This window comes from Culex quinquefasciatus, chromosome 2 (genome assembly GCF_015732765.1).
Source record: "Culex quinquefasciatus strain JHB chromosome 2, VPISU_Cqui_1.0_pri_paternal, whole genome shotgun sequence".
In the NCBI taxonomy this organism is placed as follows: domain Eukaryota; kingdom Metazoa; phylum Arthropoda; class Insecta; order Diptera; family Culicidae; genus Culex; species Culex quinquefasciatus.
Genome location: NC_051862.1, coordinates 147029853 through 147046549, shown reverse-complemented (window position 1 = coordinate 147046549; position 16697 = coordinate 147029853). Strand labels below are relative to the sequence as shown.

At 35.6% G+C, this 16697-nt stretch overlaps 1 protein-coding gene across 2 annotated transcripts in view; it reads left to right on the top strand.

Annotated features, from left to right (window-relative positions):
- Window positions 1–16697, top strand: part of LOC6046680 (protein tiptop) — a 566305-nt gene that overhangs the window by 190228 nt on the left and 359380 nt on the right. The window lies entirely within an intron of this gene.

The window sequence follows — 16697 nt, the reverse complement described above, 5'->3', positions numbered from 1 at the left end:
CCATTTTGCCCCAATTTCCCATTTTATAACATTTTTTCTTGAAAATTGGTCTGTATTTAGAGCGGAGGCTTTATGCGGCCATCCAAAATGCACTTAACTTATGTGAAAATGTCCCAGGAATCTAGTAAAAAATAACCACTTGCACCGCAAAAATCATCTAGGGTCCATTTAACCCCAATTCCGCTGTAAAAGCATTTTTGGCCCTTTTCAAATGTTAGGTCAGATTTTAAAAATCTGAAAATATTTTTATCGTAAAGATCAGACAATTTTACATAAGAATGACGATTTGCATTTGATAGTTTGACACATTTATGCTGATAAAAATAAAAAAAATTGCAAAAGGCAGTGCGTTTGGGAAAATTGGCTTGAAACTGATTCTTCAATCTTTTTATTTAATTTAATTTCTATATCAACATAAATGTATCAAACTAACAAGTGCAAATCGTCATCCTTATGTAAAATTGTCTGATCTTTACGATAAAAATATTTTCAGATTTTTAAAATCTGACCTAACATTTGAAAAGGGCCAAAAATGCTTTTACAGCGGAATTGGGGTTAAATGGACCCTAGATGATTTTTGCGGTGCAAGTGGTTATTTTTACTGGATTCCTGGAACATTTTCACATAAGTTAAGTGCATTTTGATGGCCGCATAAAGCCTCCGCTCTAAATACAGACCAATTTTCAAGAAAAAATGTTAAAAAATAGGGAATTGGGGCAAAATGGACCCTTTGCCGTTTTGTGCGGTGGATGAAACCATCATCAATCGATTCCTTGGATTTATTTACATAAGAAACACTATTTTTCATACCAGGGAACCAGCCGCGTTCAATTAAGTCCGACTTTGGGTTCCATTTCGCCCACTGTGCGCTGTATCTTCTTTCAGGAGCAAGTTAGCACAATACTCTCTTCGGCAAAGCTGTAGAGCACATTCCAGAGCATCCGAATATGAGTCCGTTTTAGTACAGCGTGAAACGTGAATTTTTTAAATATTAAAATTAAAAAAAAGGTTTTTCCCATACAAATTTATATGGAAAATTGAATCGCTTTGCGCAATGTGAGGACTTAACCAATCTTTCTCAAACTTTGGGGAGTTGTTGAGGACCCCAAAAGGAACTGAAATATTGATGTGCTGGAAAATCTCCAAAAAGACCCCAAAAGGAACTGAAAAATTATTGTGCTGGAAAATCGATTTTGTTATAACACCCTTTTAACCGCAATCAAATTAACAAAACAACTTACTTACTTTTTTCTGAATTTAAATTTATTTCATGGGTTTTTTCTTATAAAAAAAATATTAGAAAATAAAAATAGAGTATTTTTATTCTATCAAACATTAAAATTATTTTGAAATGTTTATGATAATTTTTCCAACGCATAATTTAATGCTATTTTTATTTAATTATTGATCTTTGGTAATATTTCAGGAAATTTGTTCATTCTTGCTCCTTGCTCCTTATTCGTACAAAATTGTCTTAAAAAAAATTATTTATAAGGAAAAAAAATATAAGGCATCATCCATAAAGTACGTCACGCTAAAATCAACCAAAATTTACCTCCTTTGTCACACTTTTCCTATACTTATAACATGTACTACCACGATTGCTCAGACCCCCCTTCCCTCCCCCTCTAGAGCATGACATGCTTTATGGATGACGCCTAACTTAAATTTAAACAGTACCTTAAAAAAAATCGACTGTACTTTAACTCTTCAGAATATACAGTGTAATTCCTATTTATGCACTTTTAATCAAATATGGACTTTCTTACCGTTAAAAAATTCAAAAATCATGATTTAGGGACAATTTATTTTTCTCTTGTAAGAAGCGTGGACAATCGGTGACCCGTCCCATAGTGGGAAATATCGTGGCAAAAACGGACTTCCCGGGCAGACGGTAATAACGCAATTCATGCCATTTCAATAACAAAAACTGTTAAAATAATAGAAAATGTTATGGAATTTTCTTGAAAAATCCATTTTTGCATAAGGGTTTGATAACAGTTTATGTTATCATAACAAAATTTGTTATTGGTCTGATATGGTTTGAAAGCCAAAAAACTTTGGAATAACATTTTTTGTTATGGAAGAATAACTCCAACTGTTATTGGGTTGATCGGATTAGTTTTTAAAATAACAAAAAATAATAACAAAGATTTGTTCGAAGAATAACTTAAAATGTTATTAGTCTGTTATTACAATAACAATCTAATAACAAAAAAATCATAACGGCGAATAACAAAACTTGTTATAAATAACATAAAATGTTATTGGCCTAGTATTTTCAAATATCGAAAAATGTTATTCCCACGTTATTTCCGTCTGCTCAGGTTTTTTTCAATTAAAATTGATACCGATCAATTAGAACCTTTAACCAACACTTTTCTTAGGTAAAAAAATCCGAAAAAATTATTCACGGAAATTTTCGTAAGTGCCGTTTAAGGCCGATTTACCCTTTTTTGCTGTTTTTATTAGTTTTGAATATGTTGCTGTTGCTGTTGTATTTGATTGTGCCTACATCATAAAGAATTCAACATTGTGAAAATTATAGCAATGCATAAACATTGTTTTATAATAATACAAAATTTCAAAAGAATAAAAAAATCAATATAAGAACTACAAAGCATATTTAACTATTTTATTTTGAATTTCGATGAGCAAATTAGCAAAAGATTTAATATGAAGTTTTTTGTATTCAATTCATTTCAATTTCCAATTTTTGTCATTCTTATCAATTATCAATAACAAATTTTGAAAAAAATTAACTTATTTGAAATACGCAAATTTTCCTTTTGTTAAAAACCATGACAACAAACACAATGTTATATCATTTATTTTACTGATCAAACTTTTGGTGAGTCAAAGCATAGACCAACAACATGGAAAAAAGAAAAGTTAACAAAAATAATAACAAATTGTCAGATATTGTCCAATCATTACATTTTGAGAAAAAAAAACAATTCAAATGTTGTTCATTGTTTATAGGGGGAGAGTGAGTGCAATATGCTCCCCGGGGCAAAATGCACCCCCTGCTTTTCTCGGTATTTGAAAGAATTTTCCGGGTGTAAAATCATAGAAATTGGAGGCTTAATACTGCTAAACCATGCTGGAATAATTTGAGCATCGTGGTATAAAAACAGCTTAAGTTATTTGCAATACTTTAAAATGTTGTGTTTTCATCTAATTTTCATTGAACTTTCATTTTGATTTTTGGACAATATAAAAAGCATTTATTGTTATTGTAAGTGTTGAGGTATATAGTTTTTGTCATAATCTTCATTATTGTGTAGATAGATGAGTCCAAAAACAGAATCTGAAAATGCATTTTTAATTAAATTTTCTGCAAAAAGCGTTATCGGGGCAAAATGCACCGCTGTGAAGCTCCTTTGTAAAAACAGCGGTGTCATCTAGTGGTGACTAGTGAAAACTGCTTTTAGCCGGTGCATTTTGCCCCATGTTGTGTGCATTTTGCCCCGTTGTTGTAGTGCATTTTGCCCCGATGTTGCGGTGCATATTGCCCCGCATTGTTCTTTGAAATGAATCATAAATATTTTTAGAAATCTGTTATTTTTAAACAATTTTGAGGTTTTTAAAGACTTTTTTTCACTTGGATGACGTTGAATAATAGTTATTTATGAACATCTAACGAAATTCTTTCAAAGAAATGCTGTTATGGTTGAGAAATCACAGTTTTCCCTTAGGGGTGCATATTACCCCCTGTCCCCCTATCTCCAGACTCTGCAATAGTTGAGGGGAGGAGAAGTGGAAAAAAAAGTTTTGTAAACATTTAGCGCTTGATTTTTCGAGCCAAAATCAAGGACACAAACACAAGATCCTCCGAATTACTATTGGCTTTAGGAAAAATTTAATTACAAAAGCCGACTCGGTCCTAACCAGGTCCCAGTACCGGAAAGGACCTAATAAAAATAATTTCATGAAAAAAAATTAAGAAGACAAACATTGAAAAATATTTGCAACTATGAATCCAGTGAAATCCAGTTGCCTGTGGTGGTACTTTTTTGGGGAGAAAGCGTACTTGTGCGTGCATCCGTTCCGGGCAGGTATTTAATTTGTGATTTTCAACTGATTAGCCGATGTTTTTCCGGTGTATATCGAAACCGCTGTAATCATGTCGTCCAGACTGAATCTTGCGTGCGTTCGGAGCATCCCCTCTCGATTTTTGCCTGCATTTGTGTGCACATTTGAGTGCGTGGAAAACTCTATAAAATATTCAACTGGTGTGTGTGTGTGTGTATTTGTTTGTGATTGCATTTTATTACAAGCCATTTCCGCTGCACACGCACGCACTGGTTCAAGTCCGGGAAAGAATTGGCTGGCCCCGTTTTGTTTGCTGTCCAGAGAAAGAGTGAGAGAGGGAGAGAGTGTTTTTAATCGAATGTTTGCCGTTCGATTACGGAGTGGCGGTTGATTAGGCTCCATTTAGCCCACTCACCTCTGTCCATTATGGTGTGGCGGAAATGGACAAAAGAGGGGGGAAGGGTTAAACAAAACGGTCAATTTACATCAGGTTTAATTAGATGATTAAAGGTATTACAACGGTCGGGGTTCATAATTGTTTGGACCACTTTTTGCCTGACACGCTGTGTTTCTGTCTATGTTTCAGTCTGTGTTTTTTTTTTGTTTAGTTTATTTGATGCGTTTCCTTTGTTACATTGTGAACATCGAAATTGGATGATGTCAATTGAGAGTCAATCAGTTTTGAAATTATCAATTATGGTAATTTGATTGACCTGGCTTTTGTTGTACCGTATAATTTCAAAATTGTAGATAATTTTACATTAACATTGCATGAAACATTGTGTCTCAGTTTAGGCAGGCTATTTTGTTTTCTTTTAAAAACTTTTCAGACAAAAACTTATGCAACTGATTGTTCAAATACCCTCCTCTCTCAACACTGTAATCAAAACGTCTTCCAACCACAAAACTCATCACCACCAAACAGCCATTATTAATTAGAAATTATGCATGGAAACCAATCATTCCCATAGAATGTCACCCCATCGTAACCGGGTGTGTCGCCACGGCCCAGAGACAATCGTTTCCTGTGACAACTTCTGGCACTTTTCTCGCCCATTGCCAGCTTGACAGCCCATATTTATCATCATTCACGGCGGCAGAAACAAACAACTCAACCCCCTTTCCTCACCCCCAAGTTCACTAAATACTACCCAGAAATAGTACACCTGGTTGCACTTTACATTTCCTCCCGACAGTGACTTTTGCCGGCAAGACAGCACCTTCTTTCAGGTGCGAACTCTGTCTTTCACCCTGTGCTGTCGCTGTTTTTCATTTTTCCAGGCTGTAGGAAAAACTTTGCCACAAAAATCGTTGCAGTCATTTGACGGCCTCAACCCTGCCGCACCGCGTTTGCGTTTGCAAATAAATTGAGAAACTGTACAGATACACATTATTATTATTCATGTTTTGAAGCCTCCGCACCTCCTTCACTGTAAAATGTCAACCTCCCACGCAAGGGGTTGATAATGAGAATGGTGGGTGGAGGTGGGAGGAAACTTCTACCCCACAAACTGGTTTTTTGGTTCATTTCATAGTCTTGTCTTGTTGCAGCGATGACGGTTCTGTCTTTGTAAACGGCTCAAGTTTTTGTCTTTGGAAGTAGAAGTTGTAAGGATGTTCAAAAATTGTATGTTTGGTTCACTTCAAACTCAAATCAACTCAACTCGATAACTTTGAATTATTGGTTCCATGCAAAACATTGTTCGTTATGATCTCAATAGGGTCAATTTACACAGCATATCTGAGGTTTCTTTTTCAGATATCTCGTGACGGAGGGCTAGTTCGACCCTTTCATTTTTCGGCTGTCGAAAGGTCTTTAATGTATAAATAGATACCCGTAATTTTCGTATTCGTCTTTCGTATTTTTCATCAATAATAAAACAAGAATAGTTTCGAATCCTACTCTATTTTTAATTACTTAATTTAAAAAAAATCATAACAAATGAAATTTAGTGTACATTTCAAACCAAAGTATTTCTCCAGTAGGGGAAATATACCCATTTTAATCACTCTAAGCCGTTCGATCAATTCTCATCACTTTTGCCGTTTCCGCTATTAAATAAACTTTGTCAGATGTATCATCAATGGAGAGTTGCTTGCTCACTTTTATTTGAGCTATTTATTACTTTGGAACAGCCAAAAACACTTTAAGAAAGCTATAATTCATGATCAAAGTGCTGATAGGCCGATAATAGAAATAGGCTGAAAAAGGGTATAGTTCCCCTAATTCGAAAATTTATACGCGATTTTTTAATTTTATTTGGATGAAACTTTGTTCTGACTTTTTCTTGTGTCAAGAGATATTATTTTGCATTGTCAGTTTTTCCATACATGTCTTCATACAACTTTGGTCATTCAAAATGGGTATGAATATGAATGAAATTATGTATTTGGTGTCTTCGGCAAAGTCTTTTTAAAAAAGTACAAGAGAAAAAAAAAAAAAAAAAAAAGTCTCTCTCAAAGTCTCTATATTCAATTTTTTTTAAATTAAAAATAACAGTGTATGAAAATATTCCTAAAATTGCATATGTCCAAAAATCCACAGTAAAATTCCAAAAAGCCTGGTAATGTTTCTTATCAAAATAATTTTTCAAAATGTTGAAAAATATTCAACTGGCTGAGAGCAAAAATTTCGCTAAGTCCTGAAAATCTAAAAAAATCTACCAAAAATCTTATCGTGATACGGATCCCGTAAATTTTCTAAGTGCTGGAACGATTTTTGTAGGGGGTATATCAATAATTATTAAAAACCAACTTTCGAATTTCAAAATTTCAATGCAGACGTTTTGTTAGGGACATTATTTTAGGAACAAACTGATGTTTTTGTAAAAATCGGACGAAAATTTCCTGTAATTTCGACGATTTTTCCGAAATTTTACTGGCTAAAAGCCAAAATTTTGCTAAGTCCAAAAATCAAATAAATTCTACCGAAAATCTTGTCGTGATACGGATCCCGTAAATTTTCTAAGTGCCGGAACGATTTTTGTAGGGGGTATATCAATAATTATTAAAAACCAACTTTCGAATTTCAAAATTTCAATGAAGAAGTTTTGTTAGGGACATTATTTTAGGAACAAACTGATGTTTTTGTTAAAATCGGACAAAAATTTCCTGTAATTTCGTCGATTTTTCCGAAATTTTGGTTCAAAGCAAAAATAAACATCAAAATAATTTATCATGTTTCCAAACTCCCGAAAATTTTCTAAGTCCCAAAAAAATGCTTTTTCTGTAAAAAGTAAAGAATTAAAAAATATACGCAAAAATTTCAAAGTCCAGCATAAATAAAATCAAACTTTAAAATATCAGCTCATGACAATTATTCTAAGTATCGGAAATTGAAAATTCGGTCAGTGACTGCAAATTTTGCTAAGTCCAGCATAAATTTGAAACAAAGTCAAAATAATCATTTCATGATGTTCGGGTAAAATTTTTGAAAAGAATTTAATTTTCGAAATTTTTGCTAAGTCTAAAAAAACTACCACTAACAGCTCAATATCAACTGTAGATAATGCAGTATGATCATGGAACATACTTTCCATGATACGCAGTCGGTTTCAAAAGTCGTCATTTACAACAAGATGCAAATAAACAAGCCATGATAGTTCGAAGTTATCGCAACCAACTCACTTTCCGCCCGGGCGCTTCTATTTTTTAACATGCAAAAAAGACAAGTTTTTTTTTAATAATTTGCAGGCTGAAATTGTGATGAGTTGGAAATTTGATGTCGAAGGGACTTTGATGTCAATTGGACGCCCGACTTGATGACATACTGAAAATTCCTGAAAAAAAAACCTTTCTGCATCGAAAGAAACACCTTCAAAGTTGAAAAACTGTGTCATTTTTCGTTACTCAACTGTAAAAAAGTTTGGAACATATCATTTTAAGGCAAATTAATGTACTTTTCGAATCCACACTATATAATGTTATTGTAAGGGGGTAATTCTCCGCCAACTCACACAGCAGTTGCCCCGACCCCTCTTCGATTTGCGTGAAACTTTGTCCTAAGGGGTAACTTTTGTCCCTGATCACGAATCCGAGGTCCATTTTTTGATATCTCGTGACGGAGGGGCAGTACGACCCCTTCCATTTTTGAACATGCGAAAAAAGAGGTGTTTTTCAATAATTTGCAGCCTGAAACGGTGAAGAGATAGAAATTTGGTGTCAAAGAGACTTTTATGTAAAATTAGACGCCCGATTTGATGGCGTACTCAGAATTCCGAAAGAAACATATTTTTCATCGAAAAAACACTAAAAAAGTTTTAAAAATTCTCCCATTTTCCGTTACTCGACTGTAAAAAATGTTGGAACATGTCATTTTATGGGAAATTTAATGTACTTTTCGAATCTACATTGACCCAGAAGGGTCATTTTTTCATTTAGAACAAAAATTTTCATTTTAAAATTTCGTGTTTTTTCTAACTTTTCAGGGTTATTTTTTAGAGTGTAACAATGTTCTACAAAGTTGTAGAGCAGACAATTACAAAAATTTTGATATATAGACATAAAGGGTTTGCTTATAAACATAACGAGTTATCGCGATTTTACGAAAAAAAAGTTTTGAAAAAGTTACTTTTTGCGTTTCTCTTTGTTTCGTCGTCCGTGTCTGTCGCGGGTGACCATGAACGGCTATGATCGATGACGACCAACTTTTTCAAAACTTTTTTTTCGTAAAATCGCGATAACACGTGATGTTTATAAGCAAACCCCTTATGTCTATATATCAAAATTTTTGTTGTTGTCTGCTCTACAACTTTGTAGAACATTGTTACACTCTAAAAAATAACCCTGCAAAGTTAGAAAAAACATGAAATTTTAAAATAAAAAATTTTGTTCTAAATGAAAAAATGACCCTTCTGGGTCAATGTAGATTCGAAAAGTACATTAAATTTCCCATAAAATGACATGTTCCAAAAAATTTTACAGTCGAGTAACGGAAAATGGGAGAATTTTTAAAACTTTTTTTAGTGTTTTTTTCGATGAAAAATACGTTTTTTTCGGAATTCTGAGTACGCCATCAAATCGGGCGTCTAATTTTACATAAAAGTCTCTTTGACACCAAATTTCTATCTCATCACCGTTTCAGGCTGCAAATTATTGAAAAACACCTCTTTTTTCGCATGTTCAAAAATGGAAGGGGTCGTACCGCCCCTCCGTCACGAGATATCAAAAAACGGACCTTGGGTTCGTGTTCAGGGACAAAAGTTACTCCTTAGGACAAAGTTTCACGCAAATCGAAAAGGGGTCGGGGCAACTTTTCCGGATTTCGTGTGAGTTGGTAGAGAATTACCCAAGGGTAATTTTTCATTTAGAACAATTTTTTTCTTTTTTAAATTTCATGTTTGTTCTAACTTTGAAGGGTTATTTTTTAGATTGTAACAATGTTCTACAAAGTTGTAGAGGAGACAATTACACCGGCCATGATCGACGACGACAATTTGTTTAAAAACCTTTTTCGTAAAATCGCGATAACTCGTGATGATAACAAGCAAACCGCTTATTTTTCTACATCAAAAGTTTTGTAATGTTCTGCTCTACAACTTTGTAAAACATTGTTACACTCTAAATAATAGCCCTTCAAAGTTAACGAAATTTAAAAATGACAAATTCTAAATGAAAAAAATTACCATTCTGGGTTAATGTTGATTCGCTTTATAAAAATAGTTATTTAAAATTATAAATTTAATGGTAATCTAAATGTAATTTTTATAATACGGAAGATTCCAATCAAGTGTCTTTGCGTTGTAAAATACAAAAAAATAAGATTTTTTTTACTTAAGGTATAGAAACAAATAGAACAAATAGAAACACCCCTCCGTCCTCCCCAATGCCCCAGTCAGTGGGTGGCATCGATTGAGTGGGGTGGGTAGTTTGGCAACACGGATGAAGCTTGTAGAAGTTGCCTGCAACAACGACGACAACAACACGCTGATGACGACGCTGGTGTCGCCTTGTCTTCAAACGCTTTCACTCTCTTCGACTACAACTACGCTACCTTCTCCAGCGGGGCCTTTTTCCCGGAGCTGGAACTGGTTGTCCTATTAATATTTTAAAGATTTGCTCCTTTTTCACGGGAGAGGGTGAAAAGGAGGAAGGGATGAGGTCTTTGCGCGTCGGTTGATTGGAAATGTGCAGGGTGGAAAATTAAAAATAATGTTGACATGTTGGAAAATTTTAATTAATTTTGACACCACTTGATGTGCGCAAAGTGTGGTGTTCTGGTGCTGGAGTTAAAAGAAGCAGCAGCAGCGATGAAGAAGAACAAAAAACGGACGCCTTTACTTCTTTTATCACTGACGTCGACCGTGTTGGTTGAAATGAAAAGTCACAACAAACGGAAAGGAATCGATTGGCAGGGGGAGCGTTAGGGGTGAGTTGTGGGGTGTATTGTGACAAGTACAAAGAATGGTTCAGGATCCTGTGAAGAGTGACAATTTTCAGTCTAGGTTATCGATTGGAATCGGTTCGCCACCCATTATGGAAGGATGGTGCACTTGTTTTAACTGCAAATGATGGGTATTGAAATTAAAGTGTTGAAGTTATTACACCGAATACTTTTGATACAAATCTTATTGTTGACAACAGGTACATCTCCCCAGAAACCGAAGCAGATCATTTTTCGCATATCAAATTTCTGTCCGATTTATCGACCTAAAAGCTTCCCATCGCGAAAAAAGATAGATCTCTACAGTGCACAATCAACCCGAACCCCCCTCGGTTTGGAAATTTGAGAACTTCTTCAAAGCTCGTTCGCACGACTAATTGACTCACCTGTAGTGATAAATCAACGGGCCGCCACCCCAACAAACCCGCAGCATCGGGCAGAGATTAATGCCACGAGCAATTAGTATCACCGTTTAGCGGCTAATAATCGACACAGTCGCACACACCCTCAGCTCAACGTGTAATCTTAAGGTGAAGGTTGAGAAATTGCGATGTCGAATGGGGCCAATTTGCGGCGTGGTTGTAGGATTTGAAATCACGATATCTCGTGGTGGCGCTGATGTGTTGCATGCTGGTGACTAAGTACAGGGGGGAATCAGCTGTGTGCTATCTCTCCACGATCATCTGCGGAGAAAACACGGTCAATGTCTGCTAACGCCAATGCCCCCTCCCGGTGAGCTGCGGTGGCAGTGAACGACACCCACCGTTACTCATTAACCGTTTTGGCACCCCTCTTCAGGTGGTTAACGAGCTGGGTGTGTAAAGATGAAGTTTCAATGAAGCAGAATGTTTAGGGATCGAAACTCGGTTTTTTATCTTGATTTTTTTTAGAGTGGCTATTTTATGATCTTTTTGTCTCAACTCTGATACATCCACCGCCAACACGCTTGCATTGTTCCCACCAGGCAGGCAGAAGTGCGCTTCAAATAGTTGGAAAAATTAAATCTGACAGCTTTCGACTCCCCCCACCGTTAAAGCCTCGTATCACTTCCGGCAATCCGACAATCCTGTTCCACTTGGCCGACAGGTGTGTAAGTGTGTGTGTGTGCCTCTTTTGTCCTCGCGAGTGATGATCCTTTGAATAACTCTCACTTGTGCCCACGTGTGGGTCAATCAACGTCCCGAGCTCTGGCCATCTGGCCTGCAGAATCTGCCATGGAGGCTCCGTCGAGGCGTCCACGGGGAAGGATGCTGCCCGGTGAGTGCCGGAGACAGACCGATCTGCAAGGACAGATGATGTGCTGATGGCCGACCACACCCTCGTCCTGCGGGAGATCCTAGGAGCCAGTTCCTAGTATAGTTCTGCAAAACCGCACGCCATTTCTGTTCCGACAGTGCTTCCAAAGTTGATGATGGGCCACACTGCTGCGCCTTGTCGTTGGAGCCGTCAACGTGGCGTCCTGTACCAGGGCTGTTGCCAGAGATGTATGAATGAATGCTGGGCACAGTAGCAGCAGCAGCAGCAGCAGCAAAACGGCGAGACAGGACATGATTGTACAATGTAGTTGTGCCCAGGCTCTGCCAGCTCAGTCGTTTATCCTGGCCAGAGAACTACAATTAAAATGTTGAGACAAACTCGCAATTCCGACACGTCGAGTGGGAGACAGCCGAATACACTGGTAAAGTATATTACACAGTTGTCATCAAAGTTTGTTGTTATTTTATGGAATTATTTAGGTAAACTAAACAAAAAACAAATCTGGGGCTTTTTTTGAAAAGGCCCAATAAACCAAAATTTCAGTTTTTGCTTTTTGGGTTTATTTTAATACCCCTGACTTAAGGCGGTTTCAAAAACACCTAAAAAGCAAACACTGGAAATTTGAATTATTGAAACTTAAAAAAAAAAAAACTCCAGAAATATTGATGCCATGCCATGTTAAAAAAAAAAAACTTTATTAATCAACAGTCGATTATTGAAATCATAAACAGCAATTCCCCACGAAAACACCTACGCCGTGTAACGGTGGTCCAAATAATGACAATTTTCGTCGATTTTTGCAAAAACCACATTTAAAAAAAATCATAACTCTGCACCATTTCAACCGATTTTAGCTGTTTTGAGCGCAAACGAAAGGGTACAGCTGCTTCGGTAAACACGGCCCAGTGCTTAACCGAAGCACAGAGCTTATGGGATTTTGGCAATATGGGAGACATTGGATTTAAACGTATGAAAAATCATGTAAACATCAAAAAATTAAAGTGTTTTGGAATCGGGATCATACACTAAAAAAAAACAAAACTGCATATTTTCGAAAAAAAAACTCAAAATTTCAGTTTTTACAATATGGGTATCAAACAATCAGGATTTTTCATACATTCCGCATGTAATAACATTTTTTTTTTGAAAATACTCAAAATTTTCACAAGACTATGAATTTTTGAAAAAATACTCAACATTTCTGTTGTTACAGTATGGGTATCAAACGATCGGGATTTTTACATAAATTTCGAATGTGATAGCTTTTTTGAAAATACTCAAACTTTTCACTAAACTACACATTTTCGAAAAAATACTTAAAATTTAAGTTTTTACAATATAGCTACACCCAAACGGCGGTCGCATGATTTTTATGCATGACGGCATGAAAGTATATCAGAATCTGCATGAAAACTGTCCTCATGCATTTTTTGCGATATAGGGGTATGACATTTTTGCCCGTTACCGACAATTATCGACATTACCGACGGCTTTTTGGTTGTATTTCACAAAAAAAAACACTTAGCAGAACGAGGATTGAACCACCAACATCTTGGTTTTTAATCCGACACGCTACCACCGCGCCATGGACGATTGATGAAAAGAGAGTGAAAGAGCACCAACATATTTTTCTCTTTGGATTGTTGCTCGGGGACCGGCCAGCTGTATATGTTAGAGCAACACAGCTTTATATGTGTTGGTGAGAACTACAGATCGCTGAAATATTTACACACGGGCAAAAATGATCTAGGGGCTTGCTGCAAAAAATGTTATAAAATGTGACATTTTCTGCAGCAAATCCACTGTTGCAGATTTTGAGAAATATTTTTCCTTTGGGTGTATCAAACGATCAGGATTTTTTCATACATTTCGAATGTATTAACATTTTTTTTTTGAAAATACTTAAAATTTTCACAAAACGTGCATGCAAGAAAAAATTCCCGATCGTTTGATACCCATATTGTTAAAACTGAAATTCTGAGTATTTTTTCCAAAATACGTAGTTTTGTGAAAATATTGAGTATTTTCAAAACATGTTGTTATTACATTCAAAATGTATGAAAAATCCTAATCGTTTGATACCCATATTGAAAAAACTGAAATTTTGAGTATTTTTTCTAAAATACGTAATTTTGAGAAAATTTTGAGTATTTTCAAAAAAATGTTATAACATTTGAAATGCAAGAAAAAATACTGATCTTTTGATACCTATATTGTAAAAACTGAAATTTTGGGTTTTTTTTTTCGAAAAACGTAATTTTGTGAAAATTTTGAGTATTTCGACGTCGTCGTGCTATCTTGTCGCACCCGCCATTTTGACGTTCCGAGAAAAACGCGTTTTAATGTTTGACCTTGAATATTCAAAAACGAGAGCACGCAATGTAAACAATAACAAACACGTTTTGTTTGCCTCACCATTCTGTGCATTGTCCCGAAGTTTGGTTGAAGTTGGTTGCTGGAGTCCCGAGTTATATTTACAAATGTTTACGGTAGTTTAGCTTGTACGTGTGACAAACGCATCCTGACTTTCCTGGCCTGAAATCCCTTTGGCCTTTTGTCGCACTTACATCAATTTTCATGGAGTGACAAGATAGCACGACAAGATTGAAACTACTTTCATATGTAAAGTGACAAAAATGCACGGAGTTTTTTTGGTTTTTGTTGAATATCTCAGGATTGAAATCGAATTTTGGGGATCTGTGAAGGTCAAAAGGTGAGGCATTGTGAGCTGCACAAAATGGCGTTCTTAACTCAATTTGGCCCAAAATGCACGTACGACAAGTTAGCACGATGGCGACGATTTAAAAAAATGTTATTACATTCGAAATGAATGAAAAAATCCTGATCATTTGATACCCATAAAGCAAAAACAATATATTTTTGGTTTCTATACAGAAAAAAAGGATTTTCAAACTACAGGAAAAATACGTAATTTTGTGAAAATTTTCATGAAATTATAATTTTAGTGGATAGCTGCAGCGGCTCTATCTTAGCAACCTGAGGTCCAATCTTTAATGTCTCTTAGACAATTTTATAGAAAATTTTCTGAACTTCTAAACAATTTTTTTTTTAGAAATGGTCACTTATGGTCACCATTTTTAAAAGTTGAAAAACTACAAATATTTTGCTTAAATCAAACTTTCGGTGGCTGTATCTTGAAAACGGAGCCCTTTATCAAAAAATCTGTAAAGTACTTTTCGATTGCAAATTCAACTTTGCATTAACAAATAATGTCAAACTTGTTTTTGCATAAAACTTCGATTTTTTTTCGAAAAATCACTATTTTTTCAAAAATTCATAACTCGGCGTCAGATTTTTTTACCATGTTTCTCTATGGCTCAAAAGTTGCGGATTTTTGTCCCCTAAAACATATCAAAAAAAAATTTCCGTGTACCAATTTTTTTCTCAAAAGTCCTCAACAATACCTACAACTTTGCCGAAGGCACCAAATTGATCAGAAAATTTACTAAGAAGTTACAGCTGTTTGAATATTTGCATACCATTCTTGTATAGACAGCAGCCAAAATTGTATGGAGATTTGTATGGGTGAACCAATGACGCAAAATAGCTTATTTGGTCATTGGGAAGGCTCAACAAAGTTTAAGTCAAATAAAAAAATACAAAAAATAAAAATGGTCGAAATCGGCCGATTTTGTAGAGAGTTGCTCAAATGAATGACTGTGACTATTCTCAAACAAGGAATCGAAAAATTTGCTATAATTTGAAATCTGTGCACTTTATCAAAATTTCACTAATGTATTTTATGATTGCAAATTTGGTTTTACATAGAAAAATAAAGTTGGAACATTTTTGAGACCAATTTTTATTTTTTTTGAAAAATATCAGTATTTATAACTTGGTCAAAGATTTTTTGCATATTCTTGAAATTCTGTAAAGTTGGCAGTTGGGTTCCCTAAACATGTAAAAAAATAGTGTATTTTTGAAAATCAAGTTTTAGTGACAAGAAATAAAATAAGAAATCTCCAATGTTTTTTATCGTGTATCATTTATTTCAGTGTAGTCCTTATCCATACCTACAACCACTGCAATGCGCAGTGTGCGTAGAACTTGAGGTAAGTGCTAATCTGAAGTGCCAGTGCAGAGCGTGCCAATGCATGTCTGCCTGGCGGGGGGGAAGAAGGGGGGGGGGGGGGTTGGCGATTGTCCACGCTCCCTACAAAGGGTTCGAGTTTTCCAAAAAAGTGTCCACGTGGTTTGTTGATGGTCCCTTCAAAAGATACGGATTTTTTTTTCATTTTCATGCATCATTTTTGGATGGAGAGCTGTCAAATTTGTATGGAAAAATATATGGACAAACTAATGATGCTAAATGGCTTCTTTGGGCATACCGAAGGCACCCAAAAAATTTCAGCCAGATTAAAAAAAAAACAAAACAAAAACGAGTGACCGAATTGTTGTTGTTGATTTAACATTCCAACGCCCAAGGCTCCAAAAAAGTTGGAACGGTAACTTCAACTCAACGGATCTCAGGCATAACTCAACCAATCAAGATGATTCTTCTTTCTAGTGATTTGTTAGGATGTCTAGATGATTCTAGAACTTTGCAGAACTTAATTTGATCAAATCTGTAATTTTTGCGATTAAAAACATCGTTCCAACTTTTTTTTTCGCGTACAAAAAAAAATTCGCCAAAAATTCCGCGGAAGCAGTCGTTTTGAAAAAAGGTGGAACGATGTTTTCGGTCGCAGAAATTACAGATTTGATCAAATTATGTTCTGCAAAGTTCTAGGATCATCTAGACATTCTTACAAATTACTGGAATCAAGAATCGTCCCAATTGGTTGAGTTATGCCCGAGAACCAGCGAGTTGAAGTTACCGTTCCAACTTTTTTGGGAGGCTTGGGCGTCCGTGTAAGTCGGACATGCGTTGGGCGTTCCAGTGTTAATTAGGGGGACTTTAACCATATGGGTCATTCGCCCCAGTATCTCAGAGAATTGTTCAGTTAAAAAACTTAAAATTGAATATTCATTCAAAAGTTTAAAAAAAAGTTCACTCCATTTC